Source organism: Lethenteron reissneri, chromosome 25 (assembly GCF_015708825.2).
Source record: "Lethenteron reissneri isolate LAM-NWPU_2019-01 chromosome 25, ASM1570882v1, whole genome shotgun sequence".
Taxonomy (NCBI): domain Eukaryota; kingdom Metazoa; phylum Chordata; class Hyperoartia; order Petromyzontiformes; family Petromyzontidae; genus Lethenteron; species Lethenteron reissneri.
In genome coordinates, this window is record NC_083803.1 from 1017259 (window position 1) to 1029327 (window position 12069).

Sequence of the window (12069 nt, forward strand, 5' to 3'; positions counted from 1 at the left end):
AACTACATAAAAAACTAAAGTATAAATTGCATAGCACCATCAGTATACTTACTATACTCTACACTAAGCTGAGTTACTAACAGCAAGTAATACATTACAATTCTACGTCATAAAAATTGTATAATATGCTTCCATCTAAACTTTATTCTATTGTATCACACGAGCATATACCGTACTATATACTGCCAACATTAAATTATATACTGTATTGCTGTAAACCAACCTATACCTTATACATTTAATATAACACTATGTATTATTCTACCCACCCTAATGTGTGTCGAAATGGTTTATTACGTCCTTCCAATGATTGCTAAGCCAGAATCCATCTTCTCGGTTAAAATTGTCTCTGTGTTTGTATATGTGGATCGCCTCATGAACGAATCTCTCATGATAGCCAGATGGCTTGCAGATAACCTCTGTCTTGGAGAAGTCAATATCATGTGAGCCCACTGAGTTGTAACAGTGATCTGCCACGGCTGAGGTGTTTGTCCTACCGTGTTTCAGGTCAGCTTTATGTTCACGGATGCGGTCCGAGACATGTCGTTTGGTTTCCCCAATGTAACTGCTACCACAGAGGCAACTTAGTTTGTAGACGCCAGGGTACTGTATGTCTGGAACCACATCTTTTACAGAAGGTACCAGATCACGGATTTTATGTACTGTGTTGAATCGGACCTGGATCTTGTGTTTAATCAGGATTTTGGAGATCTTTTTTGTGACCCCAGCAATGTAGGGTAAGGTGATGGTCTTGAAAGGCTCCTCAACAGGATCCTTCTTGATGGTTGGAGTGATGGCTTTGCGGATTGTGTAGTCGGAGTAACCATTAGCCTTAAGAGCTTGGCGTACGTGTTTGAGTTCACTGGAAATGTGTTCATGGTCGGAGATGCATTGGGCTCTATGATATAGAGTCTTGATGAGGGAATTCTTCTGGGATGGATGGTGGTGGGAATCCGGTTTTAGATAAGCATCCGTGTGGGTGGCTTTCCTGTAGACAGAGTGGCTCATTGAGCCATCAGGTCTCCTTTTGATTAGGACATCCAAAAAGGGTAGCTTGCCATCATTTTCGACTTCCATGGTGAATCTGATGGCTGGGTGTATGGAATTGATGTGGTCGAGAAATTGGTCTAGAGCAGGCCGACCATGTGGCCAGATGACAAAAGTGTCGTCTACGTACCTCTTCCATAAGGTCGGGCGTAGAGTGGCAGTCTGGATGGCGTCCGTCTCAAATTTCTCCATGAAGATGTTGGCTACAACCGGAGATAGGGGGGAGCCCATTGGGGTGCCCTCAATTTGCTTGTAGAAGGTTCCATTCCAGGTGAAGTATGTATTGGTTAAGCAGTGTCTCACCAGGGGGGGTACCCCAGCATTCAGTCCTTGATGAACCAAGTCTTCAATGATTGCGATGGTGTCAGGCACAGGCACCTTGGTGAACAAGGAAACCACATCAAAACTGACAAGCAGGTCGTCTGGGGACAGGGCAATCCCCTTGATTGTCGATACCAGGTCAGTAGAGTTTAGTACTGCAGAGGTGGTTTTTCCAGTGAAAGGCCGTAGGATTTCGGACAAAAAACGAGCCAGTTTGTAAGTGGGGGAGTTGATAGTAGAGACAATGGGACGAAGAGGTGTATCTTCTTTATGTATCTTTGGCAAGCCGTACAATCTTGGTGGCCTGGCTGCAGAAGGTTTCAACGAGAACTGTTTGGTCTGATCAATTAATGCGGTTGAAGCAGAAATTATGTTGTTGGTTTTGGAGACGAGGCTGTTGGTGGGGTCTCTTTTTATTTTTGTATAGCTGCCATCGTTTAGTAGTTCTTGAATTTTGTTGTTGTATTCTATTTTGTCCATGATGACAGTGGCATTGCCTTTGTCGGCTGAGAGGATGACAATGTCATCCCTCTTTTTTAATTGAGCTAATTCAAAACGCTCATCTTTGCTGATGTTGCTAGCTGGCATCTTAGCGTTTTTGAGGGATGCTTATCTAAAACCGGATTCCCACCACCATCCATCCCAGAAGAATTCCCTCATCAAGACTCTATATCATAGAGCCCAATGCATCTCCGACCATGAACACATTTCCAGTGAACTCAAACACGTACGCCAAGCTCTTAAGGCTAATGGTTACTCCGACTACACAATCCGCAAAGCCATCACTCCAACCATCAAGAAGGATCCTGTTGAGGAGCCTTTCAAGACCATCACCTTACCCTACATTGCTGGGGTCACAAAAAAGATCTCCAAAATCCTGATTAAACACAAGATCCAGGTCCGATTCAACACAGTACATAAAATCCGTGATCTGGTACCTTCTGTAAAAGATGTGGTTCCAGACATACAGTACCCTGGCGTCTACAAACTAAGTTGCCTCTGTGGTAGCAGTTACATTGGGGAAACCAAACGACATGTCTCGGACCGCATCCGTGAACATAAAGCTGACCTGAAACACGGTAGGACAAACACCTCAGCCGTGGCAGATCACTGTTACAACTCAGTGGGCTCACATGATATTGACTTCTCCAAGACAGAGGTTCTCTGCAAGCCATCTGGCTATCATGAGAGATTCGTTCATGAGGCGATCCACATATACAAACACAGAGACAATTTTAACCGAGAAGATGGATTCTGGCTTAGCAATCATTGGAAGGACGTAATAAACCATTTCGACACACATTAGGGTGGGTAGAATAATACATAGTGTTATATTAAATGTATAAGGTATAGGTTGGTTTACAGCAATACAGTATATAATTTAATGTTGGCAGTATATAGTACGGTATATGCTCGTGTGATACAATAGAATAAAGTTTAGATGGAAGCATATTATACAATTTTTATGACGTAGAATTGTAATGTATTACTTGCTGTTAGTAACTCAGCTTAGTGTAGAGTATAGTAAGTATACTGATGGTGCTATGCAATTTATACTTTAGTTTTTTATGTAGTTTATATTTTAGTTTTCTACGTGGTTGTTGAGTAACTGCAGCTACATATCATTAACATTCCTTTCCTTTGTTACTGCTAATCCCTGCACCCCCCCTTGGTGCTGTTGATCCTGCATAATGCATGGGCATAATATTACTTTGAAACCCCCCCGCCCACCTCCTACGCATTTTCCATGTATATGCTAAATTCCTCTTCATATGCACATTCTTTTGTTAAGGCGCTCTTTCTTCCACCTCCAACGCAGCTTATATATAAGCTCCTAGCTTGGCATTGTCTCATTCTTCACCTGAGGACGGCTGCTTGCGTTGTGGCCGAAACGTCGTGAGAATTGTTTTATTATGTTTTATTTTTATTATTTTATTACTTCCCTTCTACGTGACTTTACCGAAAGAACCAAGAAGATTAATCCCTGCAGTCACGAAAGCTTTAAATCGAAAAGTGAGTATAGAAACAAACAAGATGTATTGTAAGAGTCACTTTATTTTTCATTAATATTAAAGAAGTGAAGTTGCCTTTACATGCTTAAGCTGTTAATTTATCCATTGCATGGGTGGACCTTATCCTTATCAATCATCCAGACATTTGCCCCCCCTGAGAGATTTTGCAGGAGCCACCACTGGTTAATTGTCTGTAGCGGATAATCGGGGTTTCACTGTGAGGAGAGGCACGTGGATTCTTCAGTGGAGGAAGCGGAAATGAGTCCGTCCACTGCTCGCCATGTGAACCCCCGGAACCGTGCCTACACGTGTGGTGTGTTACCTCCACGTGGTGTGTCGTCTACACGTGCGAGGTGTTGTCTATGTTGAGGCTGCTGGCCCCCGAGGCCTCTCCCTGCTGGGCGCCGGCCGCAGGGGGTCCGCCGTCTCCCGATCCCTCGCTCGTGTGTGAACAGCTGCTGCTGCTGTGCTCATCGCTCGCGGGAGAAGGGCTGCCGCCCGCCGGCTCTCCTCCCGGGGTCGCACCCCCGTGAGTCCGCGAGAGGGGCATGGCTCGTCGCCGGCTCACGGCCACCTGAAAACACTCCGTTGCCTCTCCACCAATCAAACGCGACGCCTCCCCTCACACAACCCCGCGCAGCAATCACACGCTCTGAACGGGGGGTCAGGGGTCGGAGGGCGAATGACGTTGCTCGCGTCCGCGTTGCCGATTGGGGGTTTTCGTTACGGGTGGTTTAAAGGGCTGTGGGACGGGCGTTCGCAAGGGGAGTTAGTCCGCACGCAGTGCGGGGTCCGCAGCAGCAAGATGAAGCGCACACCCGTGCAGCACCGACCACACACGCTGTGAGCGTACATACACACAGCACCACGCGCTTCCACACGCTCGTCGAATCCACACGAGGCTGTGATTAGTTATTAACGATTTATTACCGGCCGACTGTGAGCCATTCTCCTGAATTAATCGGAATCGGTAAAGCAGGATTAAAATTATCTCCCGTTGGTCTGAACTCTAGTCTGTTGTGACTTAAACTTCTTTGGCTATTACGCTCAATACCAGCTCTCTCTCACTTACTCACGGTTCGACGCTCCGGTGCGCCTGTCCTCGCAGCACTTCGACTCGTCACACGGACGTTCGATTAGCTGAACTGAAGAGACGACAGCCCCGGTGGCTGACTCGAGAAGCAAGAGACCTTCTCCTCTTTCTGCGGCCCCTTTTTATTGTTACCCACATCAAAGAAAAGCCGTCGCTGATCCGATGGCCTTCCTGGCCAATCAGATTGCTCGTCTTGCGCCGCAGAATTCGGCGCTCTCAGCGCCGTCCACATCCCGGTCTCCATATCAAAGGGACCGTCGCTGGCTGCTGTGCCGGCGGCCGTGCACAAGCACATTCGTCCTGCCAATCAGATGCCCACCCTGGTTTCCCGCCGTTCGTGGCTCTGCCCCCCTACCTGCCTGCCGATCCGTGTGTGGGGTGTGTGTGTTAACCGCGGTGGCTGGGCAGCCCCGCCGTGACCATGTAATCTCAACCCAAGTCACAGCGCCACGGTGCGAGTTAGCATCGGGGGAGATCGCCCAATTCCCTGGTCGCAAGAAACCGTGAAGATTATCCCTATGAGAGGACTTCTGGGTGAAAACCTGTCGGCCAGGTGACCTCCCCTCGGAGCTCTATGGGGGGAAAATGTGTGAGGGTGTGTTTATGTGGAGGGTGGTGAGGGGGAAGCAGTGTCGGCCCCATCGCTTGGTGGTGGCGAGGTTGTAGATGGGGCGCCCGCAGAGTGGCTTCGCGGCGGCGGCATCACATCTACACGTGCGGTGTGTCGTCTGCACGTGCGGTGTCGTTGTGGGAGCTGACGCCACCCTCCTCCTCTCCCCTCTCCTCCTCCTCCACCCCTTCTCGCCTGGCTGCCGCCGATTGGGTGATTGGCCTCCCCGCACCAGCGTTCTCTCTGTGGGACATGGCTAGTGGCTGGCTCCCCACCGCCTCGGGTTATCCCACACACTCCCCACGTACATTACCCCAAATGTCCTGGGGTGGCTGCGTGCTCGCGCGTGCCTGCACAGGTTGCTCGCCACGGCTCGCGCTAAAAATAGCCGTATGAATATGTACGCACGCGGGCACGGGCACGCGGGCAAAAACGACGGCCGGGTTGACGATAATATTCGCGCATTCCACCGCTGAGTGCTATGGTCGCTACATGAACACACTGCGTAAAACGCGCTATGTAAACATGCACGCGACGTCAGCGATCGTTTATGATTGAATACACGCGCGCTTCACACGTAAGCACGTACTCACACCACACCTACGCTCAGAGCCGGCCCAGCCACTAAGCGACCCTTGCAATTGCAAAGGGCCCCGTGGCCAGCAGAGGGCCCCCTAGAGTCACTGCTAGCTCGTGGGTGAAAAAAATCATACATCAAAGGGGCCTCCAACCAAATTTTGCTTAGGGCCCCCAAAGGTCTAGGGCCGGTTCTGCCTACGCTCTCCCCACACACACATAAATCACACGGCGTCGGTGCTCTGTGCTAAAGTTTATTAATGGCGCGCCTGAAGAAAAACCCTGTGTGGCCCGGAGCAAAATTCTCAGCGAGCAGCGCCCAACCTATTCCTATTCAAACCCTAGGTGGACTCTTACGCTACTTCTCACCCGGCGGACGTACTCACGGTGTCTCGCAGACGCAGTGGGAGTCGGAGGGACGAGGGTCCCAGAGGTCTCTGCCTGGGGTCGAGTCGTAGCAGCGCTCGCCCGTGTCGCTCGGACGCTGCGAGTGGCTGGGAGTCTGACCGGGTAGCTCAACCGCTCGAGGAGAACTGACTAATGTTTTTGCCTCCCTTTGTCTCCTTCGAATCTAAAAAATCCAGGGTCACGTGGTGTTACCCTGCCAACCAATCGGGCGCCTACCTTTCGATCGGGCAGGGCAGGGCAGAGGGCAGGGCTGATGCCCCGCCCCCTACCTGGCGCGGTGCCGCCAGCGTGCCTTCACCCATTATTTGCGCACCCGTCCTCCCCCCCGACTCCGGTTGAGGTTTAGCTTTAGTCAGCTCAAGAATTTCCCTCCCACCTCCTCTCGCGCGTTGCTCGCTGGGTGTTTTGCTTCCCCAAGGCTCTCTTCCCCTGTGCTGGGAGTGTTCTCACTGCGGTTTGCTCGGTGAGCTCGTCGTGCCCATACAATTTTAAGCTAATTCACTAATAAATTTCTTCTCACTAAGAAATTTTGATGTACAACAGTGTTTCAATAGCGCAAAAAATTGTCCCCCCCATCCAACTATTCCCATCTCCCCCCCGTTTCCCCCATCCACAACATTTGTCACACAGGCACCGTATTCACACTCACCCTCCCCTGGCATCACAAAGAAAAAAGATGGTTATCTATCAGCTTAACTCATGCTAATCCCCTGCCCAACCGCCCACGACGCCACACGGCCTGCCGCATGCCCCCCCCCCGACCCCTTGGCTCCTCCCCCCCCCTAGTACCCTATATAAACATGCGTCTCTAAATAGTTCTCTTCATCCTTGAATTGTTGTGTCAAATGTCACTCCAGTGATAGATTGGTTCCTCCTGATGCTTTCAGCAAGTGGTTTCATAGCCAGAGTCAAGAGCAGTGGGGAAAGAGGGCAACCCTGTCTCGTTCCTCTGCCCAGTGTGAAGTTATCGGATGCTCGTCCATTCATTATGATTGAGGCCATGGGGTCTGCATAGAGTAGTTTGCACATGTCCATAAATTTGGAGAGAAATCCAAATGTGTCCAATACCCGGAAAAGGAAAGCCCACTCAACTCTATTGAACGTATTTTCCTCATCCCACACTATGGCATACGCAGAGGTAGTTTCTTGTGGCTATATCCACTGCATTAATTAGGGTCTTAACATTTTCAGCAGTCCCTATTTTAAAAGGGAGATTGGCCTGTAACTGCCCAAGGCATCTTCCAGGGAACCTGCCTTATGAAGGGCCGAGATGCTGGCTTCATTCATGGAGTGGGGAAGGTATCCCAATAATAGAGCTGTGTCCAAGGTAATCTGTAACTGCGGGTGAGAGGGGATGCAGTCATAGCTTCCAGGAACTCCTTCAGGGCAATAGGCCTACACAACTCCGATCTCAGCTCTGGGATTGATTTAGGGAGGGAGGTCTTGTCTAAAAGAGAATTAATATGCTCATTGGATGGGGCGTTGGACTTTTATAGGGATTCGTAATATCTTTAAAAATGTGTAGTGGCATATGTCTCTTCTTCCTTCCCGCTCGAGGCTTGTGTGTGCGTGCGGGTGGCGCGCGTCGCACACACACTCAGTCAAAGAAGAGGTCGTCGCAGGAGGCACCATCCTCCCCTTTAATTGTTGTTGAGTTCACGCCACCACTCGGGCCCCCTCTGTCTTACGATCACGCCGTCGCATGACCCGTCCCAGACACGACCCTGTCCGCGTTGCACTGATGGCGTCGACCAGGATAGCTAACTACTGTCCGGCCGCGCAATGATTGGGTGAAGGCGGCAGCGACGAGGGCGGCGATGATGACAATGACGACTAAACGAGTCCAATCCCAGAACCGGCAGCCTGGAGCTCTCGCCCTCCGCTGCTTATATTCCCCTCGGTGGAGCTTGGCTCTGCCCGAGCCACGCCTCCCTTCTCGAACCCACCAGAGGGTTCCAGGGGCTTCCCCACGAGGTCAACCGTGATCCTTGCCCCAGTTCCTCCGCCCTGCCAGCACACCCGTTGAGATGCTCAACGGCGTGTGCGCTAAGTGCCCACCTGCAGTTGCAGCTGCTGTAGAACAGTCAGCGCTATGTCACTAAAAATGTAATAATCTCTCTAGTTCTGGTTAATGAGGGGTCCTCTCCGTTTCGGATGGATGTGATATAAGAACGATGCGTGTGGTTTTGACCATTCTTTCCAGTATTGTGGCGTTGTCTGGCGAGGGGTCATGAACCATCTTTAAACTCTTAGAATGTCTTGTTCTGTCAAGAATCAATTACCATATTACCTTCTCACACAATTAATTCCCTTTGCAATCTGCCTACAACCCTGGTCACTCCACCGAGAGTGCATGAGTCAAGATCCTTGATATGGCATTCTGTCCCGCATTTATAATTTGAGCTGCGAATAAGAGGCCAACTTCAGCCTAAACTCATCAGCACAGATGAATTCCGTAAAAATATGCAAACATATTTGATTCTTAATAATATCCAACAAACCGTAATTGATGTGTTCAAGTCATATAACATGTTGATGCAATGTTGATGGTTAGAATATGCACTTCCTGAGGATTAAACAGGTGAGTTGTTTTAATGCCAAAGTAAAATAACATTTGTCGAATAATTGGTATTTTTCTACATGTATCTCAGTGGGCATAACCATGGAATGTTTTTTTTTAAATTCATTGAGTCTCATCAGTAGAATGTGGCCTCATCTAATACTATATTACACTTTAATGTATGTTGTTTATACTCTTTGGTTCTTTCAGTAAAGTCACGTAGGTGCTTTCCCACCTGATGATGTACGCTTGTGTTGCGCCCGAAACGTCGTGATTTATTTTATTTTATACCTACGTGACTTTACCGAAAGAACCAAAATTATGGATTCCTGCAGTCACAAAAGCTTCAAATCAAGATATGCTGTTTATATTTAATATTGTTAGGACAATACATGTGAAGACAATAAATTGTGCACAGAAGAGTTTTATCTGCTGTATACCTGAATGTGGCACAATGGGCAGCAAATTTCACGATGGACCTGCAATGAGTTATATTCCTGGTCACTGCGAACATGAGTGGCAAATAAATATAACTTTTTTTTATTTTACCAGGTCAGGCCAACTGAGCTATACAGCTCTTTTTCAGAAGCGATCTGGCCACAAATGATAGCTCAATGAAGTGGTTTATCATGTGAAAATATCTAGCAGCCAAATACTCTAATCGAATGTAAAAAATGCAGAAGGAAAAACCAGAGGACCCGGAGAAAAATCCACGAGACACGGGGAGAACATGCAAACTCCAAATATACAGGATGCAGGATCGGGATCGAATAATCCAGGACCTCCTGTATACCAGGCAAAGAAGTAAACATCTTGGCATATCTGAACCAGGCCTGGGTCCCCTCTTCACCAACCCACACTGATCAAATGCGGTGTAGATCCTCAATGACCCGACACGGTGTGAGATGGCCTTCATCCAGCAGTCAAAGTCCAAGCGATAAAAAATAAATACCTGAATATGTGATTAGTTTGAAGTTTTGTGGTGGTGGTGCATGCCAGTAACTTGCTGCACTAGAGGGGCGGGGGCGGGGGGCTTAAGGCATAATCTGCTCGGCTGAGGTAGCCAGGTGGTAGAACATTGAGTTCTTGTGTGTAGCTGGTTTTGCCTTTGTGCCCTTAAATACAGGGGTGTTCCATGTGTAATAAAGGACTCTTCAACAGTGTAGATCTCCGTTGTCCTTTATTCGGGTTCTTGTCTCTCTCTCGCCCCTACGGCGTCCTCGCTCAGACCCGCACCTCCACCGTACACCCTGCAGCCACACTGCTGCTCCGCTCCGCAGCTACACCGCTGCTCCGTCTGCAGCCACACCGCTGGTCCGCTCTGCAGCCACACTGCTGCTCTGTGTGCCCCGCACACTCTGCTAGCTCTTCATGCCCGGCTAGCTTCCCACACTCCACTAGCTCTGCTGTGCCCCACGTACACCGCTGGCCGACGGTGCCGTGGCCTTCCACCACGTGACAATCGCGCCACCCTCTCGCCACTGCCGAGCGTGGCCTCCTCCTGTTTCCACTCCTTCTCAACTCCCAGATCCATTCCGGTTCTCCCCCTAAATCCTCTCTCTCACGTGACCCTGACTCTTCCTCCTCCACCCGTGACCCAGACTCCGCCCCCTCATTCCTTGCTCGCATTACACATGTTTGCAAAACATTAATACATTGGACGCCCCCCCCCCACTCCTACCATAATCATTTACTCAATTTAACCCTGCTGTATAGTGTTTTAGTATCGCGATTATTTCTTCATTTCGAATATAGACAGTTATATATTTTTATGGTGGTTCGTAAGGCTGAAATGTTTATTTAAACAACACAGTTGTATTTGTGCTGAAGGGAGGGTGAAGGGGTGGGGAGGGTGACGGGGTGGGGGATTGTTACCGAAAGAATGACGCAACTACTGATGTAATGGAAGTTTTCTGTGCATTGTAACGGAAACCCACCCCCACCGCCTCCCATGTGTGATCTATGCTTGTCGTGTGCGGTCCATTGGCGTCTATAACACTCGCCCATTGGCTATTGTTGGCTCGTCGGCAATGACACTCCGCCACATGTTGCACAACTGCCCATTCTGTTGACTTGGGAATAGCCAACTAGCAGCCACCTCCTCCCATAATGTCAGTGTTTAAAACGCAACAATGACATTATTTGCAAACCCAAGAGTTCGTGCACGTGCAGCAAATACAGGCATTCATTAATTATGTTTGTTTCAATAAAGTGGAAAAGGCAAATACCCAGGTAGATTGGCGAGCATTACATAACTTGTGAAAATATATTATCTATTGGTTATACATTCCACGAGTCTACTTGTGTGAATAGGAGCTCTATCGGACGTGTTTTTCCGGCGACAAAGGGAGCAAGCCCAGTGTCACTGATTATATTCACGAGATTATCCACTTCAATTGTCCAACTTTCACAAAACCTCTGTGCAGTCGTGGCAACTCACGAATGTTCTCCGTAAATGAATTGTCGACTTTGCCAATATACTCTTAGGTTTTTTCGGTGAAGCCACGTAGGAAAAAAATAAATGATAAAAATAAATAGTAAAAATAATAGAAATAAAATAATAAATCACGACGTTTCGGAGGCAACACAAGCTTCCGTCACAACACAATTGCTGTATCAAGTACTACTACTTGATACAGCTATCGTGCTGTGACGGTTCCACCTGAAGACGGAAGCTTGTGTTGCCTCCGAAACGTCGTGATTTATTATTTTATTTCCATTATTTTTTCTATTATTTTTTCTTATTATTTATTTTTTCCCTACGTGACTTTACCGAAAAAACCTAAGAGTATGAATCCTTGCAGTCACGAAAGCTTCAAATCTAGACTTTGCCAATCATGAATTAACGACATGCCGGTTGTACTTTGGGTCAATCATTGGAATGTGGCCGAGGGTCGTTACCAATAATTATAATATAACATTCGCGTTGTGCCATCGGTTGAAGGGGTCCCACATTTATTCCTTGAAATTGTGTCTGTGTCTATATATCTGGATGGCTTCATGAACGAATCTTTGTTGATAGCCAGTGGGTTTGCAGAGTACCTTCGTCTTGGAGAAATCCATTTTGTGTGAGCCCACCGCATTAAAACAATGATCAGCCACGGCTGAGGTATTGGTCCGACCGTATTTCAGATCTGCCTTATGTTCACGAACACAGTCCGAAACATGTCGCTTAGTTTCCCCAATGTAACTACTGCCGCAGGCACAGCTTAATTTGTAGACGCCGAGGTATTGCATGTCAGGGATCACATTTCAACCAAGAAGAGGGGTACAAACTGAGCAATCATTGGAAGGACGTTATTAACCAATGTAAGTCATAACTGGCTGTGATGTTTCCATTCTACCTTCCGATGTTAGCAGTTATTTTCGACTCTCTGATTTTACATTAACAGGTTCACACTAACACAGCCGCCGTTTACATTGACATGCTAATCTCTTACAT